At 48.7% G+C, this 24,756-nt stretch overlaps 1 non-coding gene across 1 annotated transcript; it reads left to right on the top strand.

Annotated features, from left to right (window-relative positions):
• Positions 1–459: 459 nt before the first annotated feature.
• LOC140395801 (U6 spliceosomal RNA) lies at positions 460–566 on the top strand. The gene has a single exon (XR_011936315.1). It is a non-coding gene; the product is annotated as a U6 spliceosomal RNA (small nuclear RNA).
• Positions 567–24,756: the final 24,190 nt, after the last annotated feature.

Genomic DNA, 24,756 nt, shown 5'->3' with positions numbered 1-24,756 from the left:
AGCTCCCGCTCCTGGGTCTTTTGTTCCTCCTTTAGCCCTTCGATCGCCTGTAGTATCGGGGCCAACAGCTCTTTCTTCATTTCCTTTTTGATCTCTTCCACACAGCATTTCAAGAACTCTTGTTGTTCAGGGCCCCATGTTAAACTGCCACCTTCCGACGCCATCTTGGTTTTTGCTTGCCTTCCTTGCCGCTGTTCTAAAGGATCCACTGCAATCCGGCCACTTTCTCCTCCTTTTTCCATCCGTATCCAGGGGGGATTCCCTTCTGGTTTACCGCACAGTGTTTTTAGCCGTCAAAATTGCCGTTGGGGCTCCTATCAAGAGCCCAAAAGTCCGTTTCACTGGGAGCTGCCGAAACGTGCGACTCAGCTGGTCATCTCGCCGCACCCGGAAGTCCATTGAAGTGTTAATGTAAACCTACTTGTGACAATAACAAAGATTATTAAAGATTATGTATGTATGCTCGATTCGGCAGCACATTTACTAAAATTGGAACGATACGGAGAAGATTAGCATGGCCCCTGCCCAAGGATGACACGCAAATTTGTGAACCGTTCCATATTTTTCCCCAGATTTGCGGGGTACTGGACAGCCTTCTTCGAGGCAATGTCCAAGGTGGTGGGGGTGAGGGTGGAGCCATGCCCGAGGTGGCGGTCTTCAGGGTTTCAGACCAGCCAGATCTATTCCTGGGGAGAAGGGCGTACACCCTTGCCTTTGCCTCCCTGCCCGCCCGCTGTAGAATCCTGTTCGGCTGGCAGTCAGCAGCACCACCCAAAGCTGCAGACTGGCTGTCCGACCTCTCGGAATCTCTCCAAATGGAGAAAATCAAATTTGCCATCCGAGGGTCAGACGACGGCTTCCACAGAACGTGGGAGCCATTCACCCAATTGTTCCGGGACCTGTTTGTGGCCAACGAACAGGCAGAAGAATAGCCAGGTAGCCAAGAATCAGGGGAAAGTCGCCAAAGCATGAGAGGGAGAGATAGACCGGGAGGGGGGGGGGGAGATAAACCTAAGAGGAAAGAAAGGCGAACCACAGGAGGGGGGGGGGGGGGGGGGGGGGGTGCGTGGAGATGGAAGGGACAGGGAACAAGAGAGGAGAACCAGGGAGTTGGAGGGGAGGCAGGGAAATGACAGTCGGAAGGAGGGCACGGGATACGATAACAAACTTGGCGTCTCCAGGAACAGACGAACAAGGAGAATACAGGCGAAAGACGGGAGGAACGGCTGAAGTGGAGGTGAACGCGAGACGACAACGGCAGCGAGATCCGTCCAGGAGAAGCAAGTGACAACACCAACACCAAACCCATTCGAGTATTGCCCACTGTAAATGTTTCTCCGGCACCCAAATGTATATTTACCTCCCCAGTCTCCACCTCCCTCCCTCCCCCCCACCAACAGTCACCCACTTATGTGTTGTAAATAATATTGCCAGGTGTGCAGTGTTGCTGCTGTTGTGCTGGTGCACAATACCCTACCAGTTATTCTATTTTATTTTTTATTTTATTTTTATTATAATTTTTTTTTGTTATGTTTGGGTGTGCCCTTCTCTTCGATATAGGTATATATATATATTTCTTATTCTGTGTACATAACGGTAAATATACTTTGTTCAAAAACCCAATAAAAACATTTATTAAAAAAAAGATTATGCAAGTTTGTGGAGGCAATGTCCCTTTAAATGTCTTTATGTGAACACCCTGATAACTTGTAGAAGATGTTACTTTATTTTATGCCTTTAATGCATTTGATGGTAATTTTCAGTCATCCACATCCAAATGGTACAACTTTTAAAGAGTTTTATATATATATATATATATAAAAGATCACAGTATCACAACAAGAGCATTAACAAGAATAGAAATAGGCTCAAACTAGGATCAGGAAAGCTGGCAACTCCTTAAAGAGGGACTCACTCCTGAAAAGGGTGGGAGGAGGAGGAGAGGGGAGAGGGGAGAGAGAGAGGAAACTGCGTGATAGGGAATGGTGCAGCTGTGTGTGTGTGTGTGTATGAATAGGGGAGGCTTTGTGCAGAACCTTAGAAAAATCTGTGACCAATTATTCGTGCCTGTCCTTCAGCTAGGAGCCCTGCTGGGGAACCTGCTGGGTCCCACAGCCTCCAACCAGAACAAGGCGGGAGACTCGGGGGGGTTAAGGAAGCTTGGGAAAGGAAATTATTTCCTGACATGTCCTAAGCACAGGGTTCGAAAGAGGGGCAATTTGTCAGTGCGATAATCACAGTTTTCAACTTGCCTCACATCACAGACGCGTGAAATCCTCTCTTAAGATATTTGAGATATTAGTATAGCGTCTTCAACACTCCCAGGAGGTTTTGCCAAGGGGTGAATCGGACACTTGAGAAGAAGAAAGTGGGAGGCCAGAGGAGCGACTTAAGGTGTGCTGAAAGATGTAGGGTATGAGGAAGGATGACATGTAACCAAGGAGATTGGAAAGGCCGGGAAGAGGGATTGTAGGAATGAGTTTCGCCTGTTTTAGGTACAACCCGATAATGGTTGAGTTACTGGGCCAGTAAGCTGCAGGCCTAGACTAATAATGTCCGAGCATGTCAGCTTCAATCCTGCCACGGCAGTTTGAGAAAAGAAAAGTTTCCATTTATATCACACTTTTCACAACCTCAGGGCAACCCAAGGTGCTTTATAGCCTGTGAAATACTTCCTGAAATACAGTCACACGACAGACAAATGGCTCTCAGCAAGCCCCCCAAAACAGAAATGTGATAGACCAAATAATCTGGTTGAGGAATGAATGTTGGCCGATTAATGGCAGGAGCGTTGGGGCAAGTCATGTGTCAAAACCTTCAGGAATACATTTAATCACAGTTGGCAACCCTATGATCTCAAAGTCTTTCCTTGTTGGCGCATGGGTCTCTGCAAAGATTCATCCTGTATCCTTTGCACCAACAATCATCTCAGCTCTGTCCACAGGCCGGACAGCAGAAAAGCTGCTGGCGAATTAACAGAGAGAGAGAGTGACGAGATGACAAACTTAGCATAAGACTCACAAAACAGGTCTCCACGCTCACTAAACAAGGTAGGCCATCTTTATATTGCCAAGTCCAGCCGGCAGCTGAAAAACTATGGCCGCGATTTACTGGCCGCATCCCGTCATAGAAAAAAACATAGAAAAATACAGCACAGAACAGGCCCTTCGGCCCAATATGTTACAAAATGATCAGGGGGTTGGATAGGGTGGACAGTGAGAGCCTTCTCCCGCGGATGGATATGGCTGGCACGAGGGGACATAACTTTAAACTGAGGGGTAATAGATATAGGACAGAGGTCAGAGGTAGGTTCTTTACGCAAAGAGTAGTGAGGCCGTGGAATGCCCTACCTGCTACAGTAGTGAACTCGCCAACATTGAGGGCATTTAAAAGTTTATTGGATAAACATATGGATGATAATGGCATAGTGTAGGTTAGATGGCTTTTGTTTCGGTGCAACATCGTGGGCCGAAGGGCCTGTACTGCGCTGTATTGTTCTATGTTCTATGTTCTATGTTGTGCCGAACCTTTGTCCTAGATTAATCATAGATTATCGTAGAATTTACAGTGCAGAAGGAGGCCATTCGGCCCATCGAGTCCGCACCGGCTCCTGGAAAGAGCACCTCCCCCAAGGTCAACACCTCCACCCTATCCCCATAACCCAGTAACCCCACCCAACACTAAGGGCAATTTTGGACACTAAGGGCAATTTAGCACGGCCAATCCACCTAACCTGCACATCTTTGGACTGTGGGAGGAAACCGGAGCACCCGGAGGAAACCCACGCACACACGGGGAGGATGTGCAGACTCCGCCCAGACAGTGACCCACTGGTAACTGGGATCCAGGCTGAATATTTGCCATCCACCACCACTCTCTGACTTCTATCTGTTAGCCAGTTTGTTATCCAACTGGCCAAACTTCTCACTATCCCATGCCTCCTTACTTTCTGCATAAGCCTACCATGGGGATCCTTATCAAATGCCTTACTAAAATCCATGTACACTACATCCACTGCTTTACCTTCATCCACATGCTTGGTCACCTCCTCAAAGAATTCAATAAGACTTGTAAGGCAAGATCTACCCCTCACAAATCCGTGCTGACTATCCCTAATCAAGCAGTGTCTTTCCAGATGCTCAGAAATCCTATCCCTCAGTACCTTTTCGGTATTGGGACAGAACGCAGCCGGTAGATCCCGCGAGAGGCCTCTTCCAGGATTCCCGATGGTCGTTACACCCGGCGAGATCTAATGAGATCTCTCGATCTGGATCCTGCCCACAATAAGTGTGATCCAGACTTGCAGAGTTTAGTGAGCTTAACTGCTAACTTAACCATACCTATATTAGATCTAACTGGCCTCCGGGATCTACCGGCCTTGCCGAGGAGACTCTAGCCGGGCACCGTTTAGCACTGGTCCCCACAAACAGGGACCAGGCGGAACAGCACTTCTGGGGGGTTCTCCCAGGTGATCGGAGACCCCTGCTTGATTGAAATCTGGGCAGGGTGGCACCCAGGCACCGCTGATGTCACCTGGGCACTTGGCAGTGCCAGCCTGGCACCCTGGCAGTCCCACCTGGCAGTGCCAAAGTGACATTTTTCCCACGCCAGGGATTGGGCCCAGGGGTGCCCTGCTCATATGATATGGGGTGCGGCTGGGAGCTTGAGGACCCCCCGCGACAGGTGAGTTGAGGCGTTGGGGATGTCCGTTGGGTCGCATTAACGGATTGGGAGATTGGGGCACCATTTAAAAATGGTGGAGCTCCTCAGTGCAGGAAATGTGACTGAGTGCGACCTCAGTGTGGAAAATATAGCCGAGTGCATTTCGATAGCGGGGTCGTTCCCGCTGCTACAACGTACGAGGAACCACCCGCTGATCCCGCCCAGAACAGGACTCTGTTTTTAATTCATTAGATCATGTCTTATACGTCTGTCATAGAATCATAGAATCCCTACAGTGCAGAAGTAGGCCATTCGGCCCATCGAGTCTGCGTTGACCCTTCAAAGGAGCATCTTACCTAGGCTCAATTCCCCACTCTATTCCTGCAACCCCATCCTACGGGTCAATTGATCATGGCCAATCCACCTAACCTGCACATCTTTGGACTGTGGGAGGAAACTTGAGGATCCGGAGGAAAACCACGCAGACATGGGGAGAACGTGCAAACTCCACACAGTCACCCAAGGTAGGAATCGAACCTGGGTCACTGGCGCTGTGAGACCTGCTGACCACTGTGCCGCCGGCCGCTCCTCATCAGCTCTCTTTCTGTAACAGGAAAACGGCTTCAGCTGGCTGACCTCAGCTTCGGTTTTGATGTTTGTTAGCTGATTTCCGAGTCGAGGGTATGGAAACGGGGCAAAACTAGGGATATCTGTTGAGAACTATGTTGGCCCCTGAGGTCGTCGGCACCCAGCTTCCTGGAAAAATGACTGGTCTCAGAGTGTAACCATGGACCGCCCCCAAGTTATCACCAATTTTAAGAGGCTGATGATGGATCGAAGCCATCCTCAGTTGAAGGTAATCTTCAAGGGCTTTCTCAGATAAATTGTTACAACTTCTTTATCGCTGGGTTAAAATATCTACTCAACACACCGTCATGGGTGCAACAACAACACCGGACTACAGTAGATGGAGGATGTATCACTTTTTCAAGACAACTACTGCATAAGACCATAAGACATAGGCCCATCGAGTCTGCTCCACCATTCAATCATGGCTGATATTTTTCTCATCCCCATTCTCCTGCCTTCTCCCCATAACCCCTGATCCCCTTATTAATCAAGAACCTATCTATCTCTGTCTTAAAGACACTCAGTGATTTGGCCTCCACAGCCTTCTGCAGCAAAGAGTTCCACAGATTCACCACCCTCTGGCTGAGGAAATTCCTCCTCATCTCTGGTTTAAAGGATCGTCCCTTTAGTCTGAGATGGTGTCCTCTGATTCTAGTTTTTCCTACTAGTGGAAACATCCTCTCCATGTCCACTCTATCCCGGCCTCGCAGTATCCTGTAAGTTTCACTAAAATCCCCCCTCATCCTTCTAAACTCCAACGAGTACAGTCCCAGAGTCCTCAACCATTCCTATGTTGCAGTGTTGCCTACCCTCCAGCATTGCTCTAGAAGTCTCCAAGAACTGCAGATTAAGCTCCTGGACCCAGCTGGGAGCAAATCTGGGTGAGAAATCATTGAAAACAAAATTGTTTTGTGTTTTAGATTTGAACAACTTCTGTTGACACATTACAAATGGGAAGAAAAACGCTGTTTGACCGAAGAATCATACTGTTGGGTGACAAAGAGTTTACCCAGCATCCAATCAGTATGGAGAGGCAGAGCACAACAAAAATGGACGTCCCAGGCAACCAATAGTGTAAGAGCAAAATCTGAGTAGTCCTTCATGACCATAGGCTGCTTTCCCCTTTGAGTGGCCTTCATGAATAACCTTCATGAACAACCAAAGGTGCTTGGATGTTGGAGGTCATGTGATTAGATCTCAAGGATTGATTCCGATCAGAGTTAGTAGCATTAGCCGGGATTCTCCCCTACCCGGCGGGGCGGGGGCCCCAGCGGGATGGAGTGGCGGGAACCACTCCGGTGTCGGGCCACCCCAAAGGTGCGGATTTCTCCTCACCTTTAGGGGCCAAGCCCTCACCTTGAGGGGCTAGCCCCGCGCCGGAGTGGCTTCCGCTCCACCGGCTGGCGTGGAAGGCCTTTGGCGCCACGCCAGCCGGGGTCGAAATTACTTCACCGAGCGGCGGAAGTCCGTGCATGCACGGGAGTGTCAGCGGCTGCTGACGTCATCGCCACACATGCGCAGGGGGGTGTCTCTTACGCGTCGGCCAGCGCGGAGGCTGTGGCCGAGGCGGAGGGAAAAGAGTGCCCCCACGGCACAGGCCCGCCCGCGGATCGGTGCGCCCCGATCGCGGGCCAGGCCACCGTGGGGGCACCCCCGGGGCCAGATCGCCCCGCGGCCCCTCCCCCCAGGACCCCGGAGCCCGCCCGCGCCGCCTAGTCCCGCCGGGAAGAGAGGTAGTTTGATTCTCGCCGGCGGGACAGGCATTCCAGCAGTGGGACTTCGGCCCATTGTGGGCCGGAGAATCGCCGGGGGGGGGGGGGGGCTCGCCGACCGGCGCGGCGCGATTCCTGCCCCCGCCGAATACCCAGTGCCGGAGAATTCGGCAGCCGGCGGGGGCGGGATTCACGCCAGCCCCCAGCGATTATCCGACCTGGCGGGGGGTCGGAGAATCCCACCCCTTGAATCAGACATGGTCTTGCCACAATCACATCAAGAGGTTAAGTAACCATCACATAGTTATGGAGCACTTTAATGGAATAAATAGCGACTGGAGCATTATAAAACTATAAAAATAATTTTAAAAATAAGCTGTTTGAGGTAAACATTTGAGATGAACTTCATTTTCCAGACATAGCAGTGATTTAGAGTTGTGTCACTTTGGAATTGGACACAATGGTCTCAGAGTAATCAAAGAAATGGAGGCCATATTGAAAATCCTCCGACTGGAAATCGTGTCAATTCCTGGAAGGTTGTTTAAGCTTCCTGCCACTGCTGGAATATACTGCATTAAAGAACTCTACAAAACAGTGTTAGGAGGCATATCAAAATCATTATTTTATTGTTTTACTTTGTGTTCTGGAAGCCACCAGGGAACATTTGGGAAGATGAGGTATGATCAACTCCCATCTGCAATTTTATTGTCAACAACATTGCCTTGTTCCGCTGGGAACCAGCACGGACTGTGCAAAGAACCTGCTGCCTGAGCACGTTAGTGATTTACAAATAGTGGTGCTTATTTATATGTTTCATTCAATTACGTCAAATTTCAATACCACAGGAACAGGCCATTCAGCCCATCAATTCTATGCCGGTGATTATCCTTCACAAGAGCCTCCTCCCACCGTACTATCTCCAACCCTTCCACGTCTATCCTCCCTCCCTTTGTGTTTATTCTTTCCTATAAATATGTCTACGCTATTCACCTCAATTGCTCCCTGTGCTGGTGAGTTCCACATTCTCACCACTCTTTGAGAAAAATAGGTTTACCCCTGAATTCCTCATTCGATTTACCAGGAACGAACTCGTATTTATTGCCCCCAGTTTGGTGTCACACAAATTTCCTTTCTCCTTTTGATTGTTCCCTGTCCCCCTCCCTCGAATAACTGTTGTCACCAAAAAAGATGCTGCAGAGAGTATGCTTTCTCATTGACTTTCCTACGTCATCTCATGGAGCCGTTGGTTCAGTTTGTACTCCCCCCAACAGCCTGTTTCCCAATCAGGCCATCCCTCCTTTGCTGATGCGCTGTTATTGAACCATGCAAGCCTGATCTCACCTTCACCCGACATTCACCCACATGTATGTTCCAGCTGGGGTCACCAGGTAGCGTTAGGTAAGAAGATAGTTCAATGCCTGGCAGTCCAGTCAGATTCCTTCTATTCAGGTTCAACCAACTCCTGCGGCAATATTCTAGGAGTAAATCCGATGCAATGATGAAAATATATTTTGAGGTGACATTAGGGGCAGAATTTTAAACTCCCGATAGTAGGTAGGGGGGGAGGGGGCACAGGCAGGTGGGATGGGGAGGTGGCAGAGCTACCCTGGTTTAGCACAGGGCTAAAGAGCTGGCTTTGAAAGCAGACCAAGGCAGGCCAGCAGCACGGTTCAATTCCCGTACCAGCCTCCCCGAACAGGCGCCGGAATGTGGCGACTAGGGGGTTTTCACAGTAACTTCATTTGAAGCCGACTTGTGACAATAAACAATTTTCATTTCATTTCATTTCAATTGAAGAATGTTGAAACATATTTCAGGGGGTTCAGCTTGGTTTTTGCAGTTGGCCTCCGGGTCAGCCGAGGCAGTGGGGCTGAAGGTGACCTCCCGGAGGCAGGCCAGGAATGAGGGGCTGTGCTTTCCGCAGCTGGAGGTTGTTGCTGGCCGCAGGTTTTATAAAATTTCAAAAGTTGGAGAGGGGGTGCCTCCATCTTGGGGTGCTATCTCCTCCATGTACCTGCCAGGGCATCCTGATGCTGCTTCCAAATTTCAGGGTCTTCCCTTGACCGTCCAGGAACTTGCCCTCTGTCCTTAATTTAACAGCGAGCCCAACTCTAGCCACACTTGGTCAATTTGGGGAAAATCCACAAGTGAGTGACTGTTGGGGCTGCCAACTCTCCAGGATTGGTCTGGAGCCTCCAGGAATAGAAGTTCAGTCTCCAGGAGACGGCTCTGTGCGGCCCTGAAGAAAGACCATGCAGGTATCGAAAAATATTTATCTTGTCATTTTCTTTATCAGAAATAAAAATATTGAAAATGGAGGGAAAGAAGCTGTGCTATCATCCAATTGGGGAATGAGCATTTTTGATTTTCAATTGGTGTAGGAAGGCCGACTAATGGAAGGAGAGTGGGGGCAACTGATGTGATGTAACCTCCAGGTTATCACAGTTGGCAACCCTGGGGCACTCACAGGCCTTGATTTTGTGCCTGCGTTCGTCACGAGAGCAAACGGCAAAGTGGGTGCAAAATATCGCGAGACTCGCAAAAGGAGAATCTCACCCGCGAGATTTTTCAAATCGCCCCAACTCCTGCCGGCGACGTGATGAGGCTTCTGTCCAGGACGTTCGGGAACCTCAATTAAGTAAATCATAATCTACTTGAAGGGAGTAGTGGGGGGCTGTGCCGGGGGGGCAGTACCTGGGGGCTCCTCTGGGGATCGCTATTGGGGTGTCCCCTTAGTGGTAGGGAGGCATTCCCTTTATGCATGTTGGGGGGGGGTCCCCTTCTCTGTGAGGTGGGGTCCACCATGCTTGTGGGGCATGGTCCCTGTGTCCCTTGTGTGTGTGGAGGAGGTTCCTGTGTTTACTATCGGAGATCAGGGCGCCTTTTAAATAGGGTTCCCGATCTCGGGATTCCCGGCAGCCGGCTTTTTCCAGCCCCGTCACCGTGCGGCGCGAGCCATGCCTGGACAAAGTGCTCGATTATCTGGCGAGAAAGGTTGGCAGTGCAGCCCGCGAGCCACACGCCGGTGTTCCCGTTTTAGCCAGCACTCTGTGCAGAGAATGGAAATTTCAGCCCATAGACCCCCCCCCCCCCCCAAAGTTCCCCTGCCCTGGGTTTCCTAGATTCTGTCAGTCTGTAAGTGCAGCTTAACGACACTGCTACCTCAAAAGGAAATATAACTTTTGCAACATGGCATGGGTCTGTGATGACCTCTCAAACCTAGGTTCACAGCCAAATGACCCTTCACCATTTGCATTCTGATTCCACCTTCATGACGAGGGCAAGCAAAGAGCAGGGAAACAAAGTAGTGTTGGCTGCTCCTGTTTCAATTTTTCATTACGAGACTGAAAAGCTGTAGGTCTTATCTGTATGAAACTTCGGAATTGCTATGTCATTACAGGTAACATTTCATGATCATGCCAATTCTGCGAGCATTTGCATATTATGTCAATCGGAAGTTGGACTTGCCTCAAAAATCCTAGCTTCAATCATTATGAAATGCTAAGGGTACAAACACTTTGCTGTTAACATGAATATTTACACCTCATTTACATATAATAGTTGTATAAAGTGGAAACTAAAACTCAAAAATGTTCAGCAATTGCCAAGGTTAATGTATTTAGCTCTGGACAAATAGGTAGAGTTGGCTTTGTCCTGAGGTAACAAATGTATTTTAAAATTCATTTGCAAGATGTGTCCATCGCTGGCTAGGCCAGCATTTATTACCCCCCCCCCCCATCCCCCCCACCCAGTTGCCCTTGAGAAGGTGGTGGTGAGCTGCCTTCTTGTCCTGCTGAAATTTCTAAGGTGTAGGTACACCCACAGTGCTGTTAGGGAGGGAGTCCCAGGATTTTGACCTAGCAACAGTGAAGGAGCAGCGATAAATTTCCAAATGTGTATGGTGAGTGACCCCAAGTATCTTCAACCCTTGTCCTTCTAGATGGTAGTGGTCGCCGGTTTGCAAGATGCAGCACATCTTGTAGATGACACACTGCTGCCACTGTTTGTTGGTGGTAGAGGGTTTTAATGTTTCTGGGAGTGGTGACAATCAAACAGGTTGCTTTGTCTTGGACGGTGTCGAGCTTCTTGATTGTTGTTGGAGCTGCACTCATCCAGGCAAGTGGAGAGCAAATATATATGCATTTGCTGATGATGTAAAGCTAGGTCAGAAAGTAAGCTGTGAGGAGGACACAAAGAGGCTGCAAAGGGACATAGACCGAGATGCTGACAGATGGAGTATAATGTGGAAACGTGTGAAATGGCAGGAAGAATTGAAAAACAATCGGCTGGATTCCCCATCCCGCCGCACCATTTTTCTGGAGTGGCGCACCTCCACTAGCAGTGGGCTCCTCCGTCCCAGCAGCCAGCCAATGGGGTTTCCCATAGTGGGCACCCCCACGCCGTCAGGAGATCCGTGGCCGCGAGTGCGCTGCCGGTGAAGCAGAGGATCCCGCCGATGGAGAAAAGATAAAACAATGGTGAATCTTAAGTGGTCAGAGGGAATTGGGTGTCCATGAATCAGAGGAAGCCAACATGCAGGTACAGTAAGCAAGTAGGAAGGCAGATAGTATGTTCATTTTCAGTGCAAAGGAGTTTCAGAGTCAAAAATTTTTTCTGCAAGTAGACACCGCATTGATGAGGCCACACTCCTGGATTACTGTGAACAAAATTGGCCTCCTTATCGAGGAACAGATATACTTGCCTCAGAGGGAGTGCAACAACAATTTATTAGATTGATTACTGGGATGAGAACACTGTCCCATGAAGAGAGATTGAATCATATTTGTCGAAATGCTTTGAAATGTAGAAGGATGAGAGTTAATGAAATGTATAAAATTCTGAATGGACTTCACAGGGTAGACGTTGAGGGGCTGTTTCCCTTTTCTGAAGAGTGTAGATCAGTGATAGGCAACCTGGGCTGGTAAGTGGGCCGTATGAGTGGCCCTCCTTCGTCTGAGTAGGCCGCAAGATTGAAATCGGCCTTATTCACAAAGCATAACCCCATGAATAAGATCTAGCACGTTTAATACATGCCGAATATCTCAGAACGAGCTGTAGAAAATGCTTAATCATTCATATATTAACAGAACTATCAACTCCGAATAGTAAAAACAAAATGAACGCCTATGCTTTGATTGGAAGCTGTCACTGTCAATGTTGTGTATAATCAGCACACGCCTCACTTCACTCGCCCTCGCTTTACGTGCGAATCACTTCAGTCAGACCGGTGGGGAAAAAAAACTACGCGGATGGAAATCAGCGGAATGTGGCGACCCTGCGCATCAACAATGGTCAACAAAATGTCTTGTGGGCTTCACTCCGAAGACAGGTGGGCCGCATGTGGCCCCCGAGTCCCGGGTTGCCCACCTGTGACCTAGAACTAGGGATCCAGCCTCGGAATAAAGCATTGGTGATTCAGGATTCAGATGAGGAGAGATTTCTTCATTCAAAGGGTTGTGAATCTTTGTAAAGTTTTACCCCGTGGGCTGTAAATGTTTAGTCGATTAATATATTTAAGACTGAGATAGATAGATTTTTGGCTAATGAGGGAATTGAAGGATATGGAGACAGGGCAGAAAAGTGGGGGCTAAATCGCTGGCTTTGAAAGCAGACCAAGGCAGGCCAGCAGCATGGTTCAATTCCCGTACCAGCCTCCCCGAACAGGCGCCGGAATGTGGCGACTAGGGGCTTTTCACAGTAACTTCATTTGAAGCCTACTTGTGACAATAAGCGACTTTCATTTCATTTCATCTTACTGAATGATGGAGCAGGCTCAAGATGCTGTATGTCTAACCCCCTGCTCCTAACTTTTACGTCCTTGTACTCTCATGGAGCAAGATGCTTCACCTACTGTTTCTGCCATGTGACTTTCTAAAAACAGAACAGTGGGTAAATTCACCTTTAAATATCTTTTAAAACAAATACTCCTTGCTTCACTTAAACAGGTGTTGTCCAATACGTTACCCGTATGGGGCTACAGAGGAATTCAGATGTTGCTAATGTATTTCTGATTTGTAAATAAACGGTAATGAACACCATTGTGGATCATATGATTTAAATGTTCAAGTTTGCATATGAACTTTAATCTTTTTGTGCTTTTGTGGGCAAAACTGTGAGCTGCAAATCAGAATGTGCGACTGTCCTTTTATCATTGTGAGGGCTTTATTTCTGTGGTAAACGTATGACATCAATGAGTAGGTGAGGTGAATTTGCCAGGCACCTACCCGTAAACACAAGAGTCTTAATCTTCCTCTGTACACTGATCCCAGGAGTGTACCGGAGACATGTGATGGTGAAATTCCTGAGGCACTTTCAGGAAATGAGAAAACCTTTCATCCCCAGCTGAGATACAGCAGCTCTTGATTCTGTAGATTGGGGGGGTGAAGGGTGGAAGGTTTGGTATCCAAGGAGACAGGGGTGTATTCAGATTGCGCAGTGAACTTCCTTTGTGCATGAGTATCCCTGGAACTGCTGGGTCCCAACATTACCGCATTCACCAGGATGTTGCCTGGGATGAAGGTTTCCAGCAATGGGTTGAGACTCGATAGGATGGGTTTGTTTTCCCTGGAGCAGAGGAGGCTGAGGGCGAGGTCTGATACAGGTATACCAAATTATGAGAGGCATGGATAGGGTAGATCGTAAGAACCTTCTCCCCATGGCGGAGTTATCTAAGACTAGAGGCCATAGGTTTAAGGTGAGGAGTAAATAGTTTAGAGGGGACCCGGGGGGACATATTTTCACCCAGAGGGTGGTGGAAATATGGAACGCGCTGCCTGATAGGGTGGTGAAGACAGGTTCTCTCACAACATTTAAGAAACATCGGGATGAACAATTAAATTGCCAGGGCACAGTAGGCTATGGGCCAAGGGCAGGTAAATGGGATCAGTATAGATTGTGTGATGAACGGTTACTGCCTTATCATCATGTAAGGTGATGTCCCCTTTAAGACCGGGCTTGTAACCCTGGGGACTCCGCCTCTGGCTCCGCCCATCTGGGAGCCATACATAAGGGCTGCCTCATGGTCTGTAACAGTCAGCTCTCGTCTCTAGCTGTAGCATAGTTATTAGTCTAATAAAGCCTTCTTTACAGTTTAATCTCTAAGTGTCATTATTGAGGGTACCTCAATTTATTAGACTAAACTAGATTCAGGATGGACGCAGGCCTAAAACCCGAGAAGCTCAATCTGGAAGCACGAACGCCGGAGGCGAAGGAAATTTTAAAATACTGGCTGCGGTGCGAGGCCTACCTGGACTCCGCAGAGACTCCCATCCTGGGGCCACGCAAGCTGCGTCTACTCCACGCCCGGGTGAGTCACAGAATCTCCGCCATGCTCGAAAAGGCGACGGCTTATGAGGAAGCAATCGAGTTGCTCCGCAAGCAGTTTGTCAAACCCATCAATGAGGTGCACGCCCGGCATCTGCTCTCTACCTGCCGGCAGCGCTCGGGGGAATCGCTCGACGAGTTTGTTGAGAAACTCACCGCGCTTGCCAGGGACTGTGACAATCAGGATGTGACAGGGGAAGTCCATATGAACCTGCACATCACGGATGCTTTCGTGTCCAGCATCCGCTCGACCTACATCCGGCAGCGGCTGCTCGCAAATGGGGCAAAAGACCTCCAGGAGACGCTAACGCTCGCCTCCTCGCTGGAGGTGGCCCGACATAACTTGGGTACGTACCCCGCGGACTCTGCCAGCCCCCTCCGGACTTCCTCAGACTCAACCGTATTACAGGCCTGCGCCACGCGGTGACCCGCTCACCATGGGGGCACAGCATGCTACTTCTGCGGGCAGGGCCAGCACCCACGCCCACACTGCCCAGCCCGCTCCGCGATCTGCAGCGACTGCAGGAAGAAAGGGCACTTTGCGAGGGTCTGCCTGGCCAGACCCAGGGGCCAGAAAAACAAAGAACAGCCGGCCCGAAAATCAGGCTCTCAGGCCCGCATTCCTCGCAATGCTGCTGTGCACCGACCCGACACGCCCTCTTTTGACGCGTCATCAGCCTCGTGCGAATCATGGGAGCGGACATCTTGTCGGCGGCCATCTTCTCGACCCGACACGCGCAGCCGGCGGCGGCGGCCATTTTACGAGTCTGACTCGGCTGATGACTCAGACTACCCGCGACTGGGTGCGATCACCCTCAATCAAACTCGACCAAAACACCTGCAGAACTCCATGATGCAGGTCCAGGTCAATGGGCACGACACTGCATGCCTCTTCGACTCCGGGAGCATGGAGAGCTTTATCCACCCTGAAACGGTAAGGCGCTGCTCCCTACGCACCCATCCCGCATCCCAAACCATAGCCCTCGCATTTGGGTCCCACTCGGTACAAATCACGGGGTACTGTATTGCGGATCTCTCGATCCAGGGTGCCAAATACACCCGTTTCAAATTTTATATCCCCCCTCATCTCTGTGCCCCCCTGCTGCTCGGACTGGATTTCCAGTGCAGCCACAGAAGCCTGACACTGAAGTTTGGCGGACCCTTGCCCCCCCTCACTGTGTGCTGCCTTGCGACACTGAAAGTCGCACCCCCGTCGCTATTCGCTAACCTCACTCCTGACTGTAAGCCCGTCGCCACCAGGAGCCGGCTCTACAGTGCCCAAGATATGGCTTTTATCAAGTCAGAGGTCCAGCATTTAATGGGAGAGGGGGTCATCGAGGCTAGCAACAGCCCTTGGAGAGCGCAAGTGGTGGTAGTCCGGTCCGGGGAGAAGAAACAGATGGTCGTGGATTATAGCCAGGCCATAAACCAATTCACGCAGCTTGATGCGTACCCCCTTCTCTAAGTGTCATTATTGAGGGTACCTCAGATTGGTATTTGATGGTGGGATCAGACATGGTGGGCCGAAGGGCCTCTTTCTGTGCTATACGACTGTATGTTGCATAGAAGATAAGTGGCTGTTAATAAGCTTCAAAGGTGAAATTGGCGTTATCAGAGATAAATTGGACTTGGATGGATTTCAGCTTGGTAACATGAAAGAAATGCGAGGATCCTGACCAATAAAAATGACGTTTTGCATAGAAGAATGTTGCTAACCATAGAAAATAAGGTGGGTAATTCCCTGGAGAACAAGAGGCGGAAGACTCATGTGATTATCAATAACGAAAAATCACATTCTCGAAGTAAAACAGCATCAGTGATCCAAGCAGTTTCTGAACACGGTTGCACTGATTTTAATGACATTTGCGCAACCTATTTAACAAAATACCTAAACCACGCATTTTAAACAATGAATAATGAGGAGCTGTAGAAGTGAAACAGCAAGCTGGCACCACAGTGCTTTCATCAGGATGACAGCACATGCAATAGACATCCAGTTTTCATTCATCCAATGTGTAGTCGCAAGCACCAGCTTTGACAAGATTTTTCAGTCAGTCACATTTAACCTTTGACCGCAAGGGGGGGGTCAGTCATGTTATTGTCAAGGTATAGAGTTACTGTGCTTTCGTTGACCCTACGTAGACCTTTGTCAGAGCTCTGTGTGGTTGCCATGTAGCAAACCCGACAACTGACCTCCAGCTGCCAAAGCAACGACACTTCAGCTTCCAAAACCTTCAACGATGAAAAAAGTAAACACGTCTTTTTCTTTCTCTCCCTTGGGCCACACCCAACACCCTCCCCGCACCCTCCAACCGTTCCCCACAAGACCCCCACCAACTGAAACCTGATTCAGGCTGGGAGCTCTGCTGAGGGCTGACTCATTCATAATTTGACAAAAGCAAAATCTGACCAACTTGCGAGGAAGGTTTGAATTGACTATTTCCTTTGATAGGACCTTTGACTCTGCTGAACCTTGCAGCTTTGTTGCCACTGACATCCAGGTGTTTTTTGTTGTTGCTCATACCTGTGGCCCAGGATTTTCACAAACTATCGGGAAGCTTCATACTGCTTGGGGTTCACATATTTTGGTGTCGATATCATGTCAACACCGCATTGTTACAAATTCTTCTGATCAGTGAATTCTCGAGCAACAATTTTCAGCGCAGGGAGTTAAAATATTTGAAATCTTCAAAGCCAGACCTCCTGTTCATGCAATGCCCTTTCTTGTTTCCCCACCATATTGTCCTTCCCTCTTGAAGCTACTGCCCTGAAATTTGGAAGTAGGCCCCAGTGGAAGCTCTTGTGCTTCATCCGAACGGCCATGCATCTTGCGAGTAAATGCCAGCAAGGTAATCCATTGTGCGGCATGTGGAGGGTTGCAATTCTGGCCTCGTCCAATGAGCTGGATGAAGTATTTAAGTTAATGCGACCAGAAACAATTTTTGTTACTTACCAGGTAATCTGCTGGGTGCTTTGCTGCATTTGTATCCCTTCTACTGCGAGGATCCTTTTTCCAGTGAAAAAACATTACTTTCGATAGAACTATCTTAATTCTGCATGCACCAATGTCTCAGCATTTACAATGGAAACAGGCTATGGAAACATGCCACACCTCTGGCCCGATGGGGCTGGTTTAGCACAGTGAGCTAAACAGCTGGCTTGTAATGCAGAACAAGGCCAGCAGCGCGGGTTCAATTCCCGTACCGGCCTCCCCGAACAGGCGCCGGAATGTGGCGACTAGGGGCTTTTCACAGCAACTTCATTCTTAGGGGCTGTTTAGCACAGGGCTAAATCGCTGGCTTTGAAAGCAGACCAAGGCAGGCCAGCAGCACGGTTCAATTCCCGTAACAGCCTCCCCGAACAGGCGCCGGAATGTGGCGACTAGGGGCTTTTCACAGTAACTTCATTTGAAGCCTACTTGTGACAATAAGCGATTTCATTTCATTTCATTTTCATTTTTCATATGGCGTAGTTATGGCTTGGCAAGTTTACATATGCTGTTTCTGTTATGAATGCAGACATATGAATTTTGTGATGGGCCAGGGTTTAGAAAACACCAAAGTATATCATGGAGTTCACCTGACCTATAACTGTTTATTGAGTTTGGTTATGATGAGCACAAGAGCCTGTCTTTCAGCTGTTATTCAACAGAGTTCTTGGGCGCTTTTAAACAAAAAACAAGCTTTATTCTACAAATTTAGTTAACATTTGTATTAACACACAGTAAGAATTTTTATCAACTGCAAACATAATGACCCCACACAGTTACAGTAATCTATGTATAACCCTTAATGAATTCCCCCTTAACTGTTCCAATTCAATAACAAAATCCAAGTAAAGCCAGAAACCCTTTTCAAAGGTGTGGCCCAGCACACAGCATTCTCACTGGTATAAGACTTGTTATTGATACTCAGTTCCCCTTTCCAAACAGCAGGTTTAAATTCCTGAAGATAGAGAAACACTTCTGTCAACCTGTGCCATTCAGAACCAGCCCAAAACTCAAAGCGAAAGTAAAACTCAAAGCGAAAGTAAAACTCAGAGCCACAGCCCAGCTCCATCCACACATTGACATCACTGAAGCCATGTGATAAACATTTCTTAAAGGGACACTCACATGACAATTTATCATGGTACTATGAATATAAATCGTCAAACTGAAAGTGTGATAGAAGCAGATTCGATGGTCACTTTCAAAATGGGCTTGGATAAATATTTGAAGGGGAGAAAAGTGCAGGAAAGAGCAGGGTGAGTTGGAGAAATTGGAAAGCTCTTTCAAAGACCTGACACATGCACGATGGGCTGAATGGCCTCCTGTGCTGTATTAGTCCATGATTTCGTAACTCTATGATAAAGAGAGAACTTACAAATTTGAATTGGATCGGATTACATCAGTGTGGCCCGATTGGAAGGCTTCTTCCTCGTTGTAATAGCTGGCCCCTTTAATGGAGGAAGGGCATGAATCTAAAGGATCATGTGGCCTGAATCAAATTGGCTGAAGGCTAATGTCTGTGTTGCTGAGGACCTCCAGAGGAGGCTGAGTTGGGTCATCCACGCATCACTTCTGGCTGGAGATTGTTGCAAATTCTTCAGACTTGTCTTTTGCACAGAAGTGCTGGGCTCCTCCATTGTTGAACATGGGGATATTTGTGGAACCTCCTCCTCTAGTGGGTTGTCTAATTGTCCACCACCATTACTTTCCCATGTTTGACCTGGTGAGACTTCATGGGGTCCAGAGTCGATGTTGAGGACTCCCAAGGGCAACTCCCTCCCGACTGTACACCACGGCGCTGAGGAATGATGGATGGTGGTGTCTGGGACATTGCCTGTAAGGTATGATTCTGTGAGTGTGACTATTTCAGGCTGTTGCTTGACTCGTCTGTGAGGCAGCTCTCCCAACTTGGCACAAGTCCCCAGAATTTAATAAGGAGGACTTTGCCATTGTTGTGGGTCGAGATTGAAGCCGGGTGTTCTGTCCAGTTTCATTCCTTTGTGTTTTCTTTGTAGTGGTTGAATACAACTAAGTGGCTTGCTAGGCCATTTCAGAGGTTATTTAAGAGTCAACCACTTTGCTGTGGGTCTGGAGTCACATGGAGGCTAGATCGGGGAATTTCAAACTCAGGGTCGCGACTTGCAGGCAGGTTACGGGAGGGTTGCAGTGCTCAGGCTATTAAAAATGCCGGCCGCGACAGACATTTGAGATTGCCGGCCATCCCGTGCATGCGTGCTGGATCAAGCAGTGCGCAGTCCCGGAGCCCAGCGGGGTGGGCTGCCTCTTCCTAATGTCAGAGCGCTGTGCTCGACCATTTTTTGTCAGCAATCGATGGAGTCCTCTCACCGAAAGCGGCGGCAGAGAGCAGGTCACGCGACCCGTACGCTGATGTCACATGTTCTGGGCGCGAGAGAGATTCCTCCATTTTGCAGCTGCAAGCAGTGCTGGTGTGAGCTCCAGGGCCTCTGCTGAAGAACCCATGAAGAAGAAGCTGGAAACAAGAACAAAGCACCTTAGAGATGATTACTTGAGGTGTGGCTTAATAATTGTGCCAGTGCAAATCAGGATTCAAAGTCCAGGTGTGGTATATGCAGGGAAGCACTGGCAAAGTTTAAAACCCTCAAAACTTCATAAACATTTGAAGATTAAACATGGTGAGTTCGAGGACAGTGAGAACTTAAATCATCAGCTGAAGACCTTATCAGAAATGTAACATTGAATAACAAAGCAAGTGAGACCATGAGGACCAAGCAGGCTCACTTGTTGCATTAAAGGTAAGCAAAAATGGTGGGATGCTTGTCATGATATTCAGATAAACATATCATGGTGCAAACACACATACACACTGATGGACAGATCGACGGACCAATCAACACACGCGCAACATCACAGCCAATCACCAGTGAGAGCACACGCACTATAAAACGGGGAACACCACAGTTCCCGCTCATTCCAGCAGGAGACAGCTCAGGGCACAGAGCTCACAGCGTGCCACTCAGACATACACCATGTGCTGAGTGCCTCTCTAAGATAGTGTTAGGGCTGGGTCCACAGGTTAAAGGGTAAAGTACGAACCACAGTCATAAGTTTACAGATGTTGTTATCAAGAGTAATAAAACAGAGTTGTACCATCTACAACCGTGTTGGTTCATCTGTATAGCGGAACACCCAACATGACAATGCTAAGGTCAGCCAGTGAGGGTCACAAAGGTCAGCGGCATGGGTCGCGAAGGTTGACCGGTTGGTAAAAATGGGTTCTGGGCAAAAACGTTTGAAAAGTACTGGGCTGGATCAGCTAAGCATGGCAGATTTTCTTCCTCAAGAACATGAGTGAACCAGTTTATGACAATTGACATAATTCGACTTTTAATTCCAGTTTTGTTTAAAATTGAGTTTAAAATTCCACCATCTGCTGTGGTGAGATTTGAACCCACATCCCCCAAGCCTTACACTGGGTCTCTGGATTGTTAGTATAGTGACAATGCCACCACACCGCCTCTCCTCTCAGGCGCCAGCCAGCAAACTTTAACTGAAGTATCCTGTTTCCACGCCAGTTAAGGAGATGTTCTGGTCAAGGTTCCAGCAAGTGACTCTTTCCCCATGGGGAAAGAACAGGTGACACCAGGCCCAAAACAATCCTGACTCCCGTTTCCCTGCAGGTGGGAGGTCTCCTTCCAGCTTCGGCTTTGCTGATGTTGGACCTGCTTCGAAGCTTCAGGGTCTTCGCCAGGCGCTGCCGGGATCTTCCATCATCATCGCTGTCCTCTCGGACTTGGGGTCAGAACTTTAGGCTCTTTGCCTTGCACTAAGGGTGCAGCAATGAGACGGTGGGGGGGGGGGGGGGGGGGGGGGGGGAGGTTAGGCATGGTTGGTAGGGGAAGACCTTCAAAAGGTGATGTGAAAATGGGAGGGGGTTGAAGGTGTCGGGACGGGTGTAGCTGGGAGGGGAAAGGTGCTCGAAGGGCTGAAGATGTTTGGGTGGGGGTGTAGGGCAAATGGATGAGAAGGACACAAGTGGAGAGGAAGGTGGAATGAGGAGCAAGGATTAAGGGGAGGGTGTTTGGAGGGGTGACAGGAGTGAGGGGAAGTTTTAAAATGCTGGTGGACAAGGATAAGAGTGGTCCTAGGGTGAATGTGCTAAATTGGGGGAAGGCTAATTATAACAATATTAGGCGGGAACTGAAGAACCTAGATTGGGGGCGGATGTTTGAGGGCAAATCAACATCTGACATGTGGGAGGCTTTCCAGTGTCAGTTGAAAGGAATTCAGGACCGGCATGTTCCTGTGCGGAAGAAGGATAAATACGGCAATTTTCAGGAACCTTGGATAACGAGAGATATTGTAGGCCTCGTCAAAAAGAAAAAGGAGGCATTTGTCAGGGCTAAAAGGCTGGGAACAGACGAAGCCTGTGTGGAATATAAGGAAAGTAGGAAGGAACTTAAGCAAGGAGTCAGGAGGGCTAGAAGGGGGTCACGAAAAGTCATTGGCAAATAGGGTTATGGAAAATCCCAAGGCTTTTTACACGTACATAAAAAGCAAGAGGGTAGCCAGGGAACGGGTTGGCCCATTTCCCAAACTGCCTCACAGCACCGTGGACCTGGTTCGATTCTGGCCACGGGTGACCACCTGTGTGGAGCTTGTACATTCTACCCGTGTCTGCTTGGTTTCCTCAGGGTGCTCCAGTTTCCTCCCACAGTCCAAAGATTTGAATTTAGGTGGGCTGACCATGATCAATGCATGGGGTTAGGTGAATAGGGTGGGGGAGTGGGCCTAGGTAGCGTGTTCTTTCAAAGGGCCAGTGTCGAATTGATGGCCAAATGTCCTCATTCCGCACTGTAGGGATTCTACAATACACTTCCATACTGTGTATCAGAAAATCCATAGAATTCCGACAGTCAAGATGGAGGCCATTCAGCCCATCAAGTCTACTCCGACCCTCCAAAGAGCACTCCAGGCAGTCCCACTCCCCCGCCTTATCCCCGCAACCCCATCTGACCTGCACATCTTTGGACTGTGGGAGAAAACAGGAGTACCCGGAGGAAACCCACGGGGAGAACATGCAAACTCCACACAGACGGTCGCCTAAGGCCAGAATCGAACCGGGGTCCCAGGCATTATGAAGCAGCAGTGCTAGCCACTGAGCTTTATTTAAGAAAATATATGAATGCATTATCAGCATTATAGAGAAGTGTCACTCGCCTGGTACCTGGGATGGAGGGGGCTATCTTATGAGGAAAATTTGGACAGGCTGGGCCTGTATCCACTGGAGTTTAGAGGAATGAGAGGTTATCTTATTGGAACATATTGGATCCTGAGGAGTTTTGACAGGGCGGATGCTGAAAAGATGTTTCGATTTTTGGGTGAGACAAGAACTCGGGGACACAGCTTAAAAATAAGGGGCCTCCCATTCTCAAGACTAAGCTGAGGAGAAACGTTTTCGCTCAGAGGCTCGTAAGTCTTAGGAATTCTGTCCCCAGAGAGCGGTGGGGGCTGGATCACTGAATATTTTCCAGGCGGAAGAAGATAGATTCTTGGCGAACAAGGGGGTTAACGACATCGGGGGTAGGTGTGAATATGGAATTGAGGTCACAATCAGATTAGTCATGATCTTATTGAAGAGCAGAGCAACTTCGAGGGGCCAAATGGCCCACTCCTGCTCCTTATTTGTAGGTTCGCAATATCTTGGATGAGAGATTCATAGCTAGGAGGGAAGAAAAGGAGATTCCTCAGCAGCCGCAGGCAGATACATTAGAGAGGCAAGAAAGATTGTGGAATAGTCAGAAGGAGAGGATGGGTCTGCTGGTTCAAGATGCAGTGCGGCTGCCTACCGTAGACCAAGTTTTATGCGATAAATATGTTAGAACCGGCTTCCGAGATAAGGGAGCAATAGTGAAGTCCTGGATTGTTCAGTATTTTAAAATGTGTTTGAAGATGTTTCTGATATGGCTTCGTTTGCAAAGTTACACAGGAGATGAAGGATTTATAGAGTATGAGGAAACAATGCACTTGGGGCAGAGAAACTGTATTAGGTTATCAATTGATCTAAAAATAACACTCGCTTTCACTTTATCATTTATTTGGCATGCATTTCCCTTTCTATTGAAGCAATTGTCAGACCTGTCAGCATATTATTGATATATTAATGAATTGTGCAACCCCCTTTTTACATAAAGGGCTGGTAAGAAATGACTTTCATGCAATAGCATGTATTCCTATCGGAGCAGTCTTTCCAGTAACTGTGGTTACTTTGACAACCTAAATTATTGGATGCCTGGAGATTCAAGTGGAATGGGGGCCACCGACTTGATCTGATTCCTGTGGGCACTTGCCGGGCTGCGGGGGCACCTTGGCAATTTCCTCATCCTGCCAGCCCGCTGCCCGACCAAGAGCAGCGGGCAGTTCCTAACGCTGCCATGCCCAGCGGAGGGCCAGCAGCACTGAAGACTCTGCAGCCTCGCGTTGAGAAATGGGTGCTGCTGAGGGAGGTTGGAGATGTCACGCCTCCGCCGAGTAAAATTAAATAAAAAATTCGAGCGAGGGGGAAGGACGTGGAGGGGGGCATGGGGGGGCGGGGGGGGGGGGGAGACATGCCTCCAGGGGTATTTCAAGATGTGTTCTTCTATCTTAGACTCTGGACGTGGAACTTGGTTCTTAGACCGACTGTAGACATACTCTGCTGTCTGCCTAACACTTGTTTGTTAGTTTGACTTCTAAACAGGTTACAGAGTATTAACACGTTGCTCTTAGGCATGATTCCAACCTCCCCCTTTCTCTCTCCCCCTCCCTAGAGAGACAAAGTCTAAAACATGACTGACAGATGCTCATCGTACATCATCGACGTCATACATTAGCCACCTGTTAACCTTTTACACCACAGGGAGATTGTTGGGGTCGCAGGGGCTTGCTTACCTGCCGAGAGCTCCTTTTTGGGGCCACAGCGCCTCCAGCTTCAATGCCCACCACCCCCAAGTCTTCAGTGTGAAATTCTTGGGACAGAAACTGTGACATATTCAACTGGAAGTTTTCAGAATTACAACTGCAACATTGATCCTCCTTTATTACCATCTCTTCTTACTAGACTCCTTCTGCTGGTACATGTGTGTTTGATAGCCTCAAGTGGACAAAATGCACATTGCAATTTTCAATATATTACATGCTACAGGGGGCCACCTTCATTAAGTTGGCGGCCTCCCTGCACAGCAGGTGGTTTGCAAACAAATGCTGGTAATGTAAAACCATCTTTAATAGAGCCTTTTAATGTGCAAATTATATGCAATCCCCCTTGGATTGAGCAGCCATATCGCACCTGGGCCCATTGCTGAAAAAATGTCCCCTTGCCGATACTGTATTATGAGATCCATGCTGACCTGCCTCCCTGCTATTTTACTGGCCTTGTCCTTCCCCGCAGACCATCACTCAGGGTGCACTCAAATCCTGCTC

Source organism: Scyliorhinus torazame, chromosome 18, assembly GCF_047496885.1.
Source record: "Scyliorhinus torazame isolate Kashiwa2021f chromosome 18, sScyTor2.1, whole genome shotgun sequence".
Taxonomy (NCBI): domain Eukaryota; kingdom Metazoa; phylum Chordata; class Chondrichthyes; order Carcharhiniformes; family Scyliorhinidae; genus Scyliorhinus; species Scyliorhinus torazame.
The sequence above is the reverse complement of the archived record's forward strand: the minus strand, read 5'-3'. Positions and strand labels throughout refer to the sequence as shown.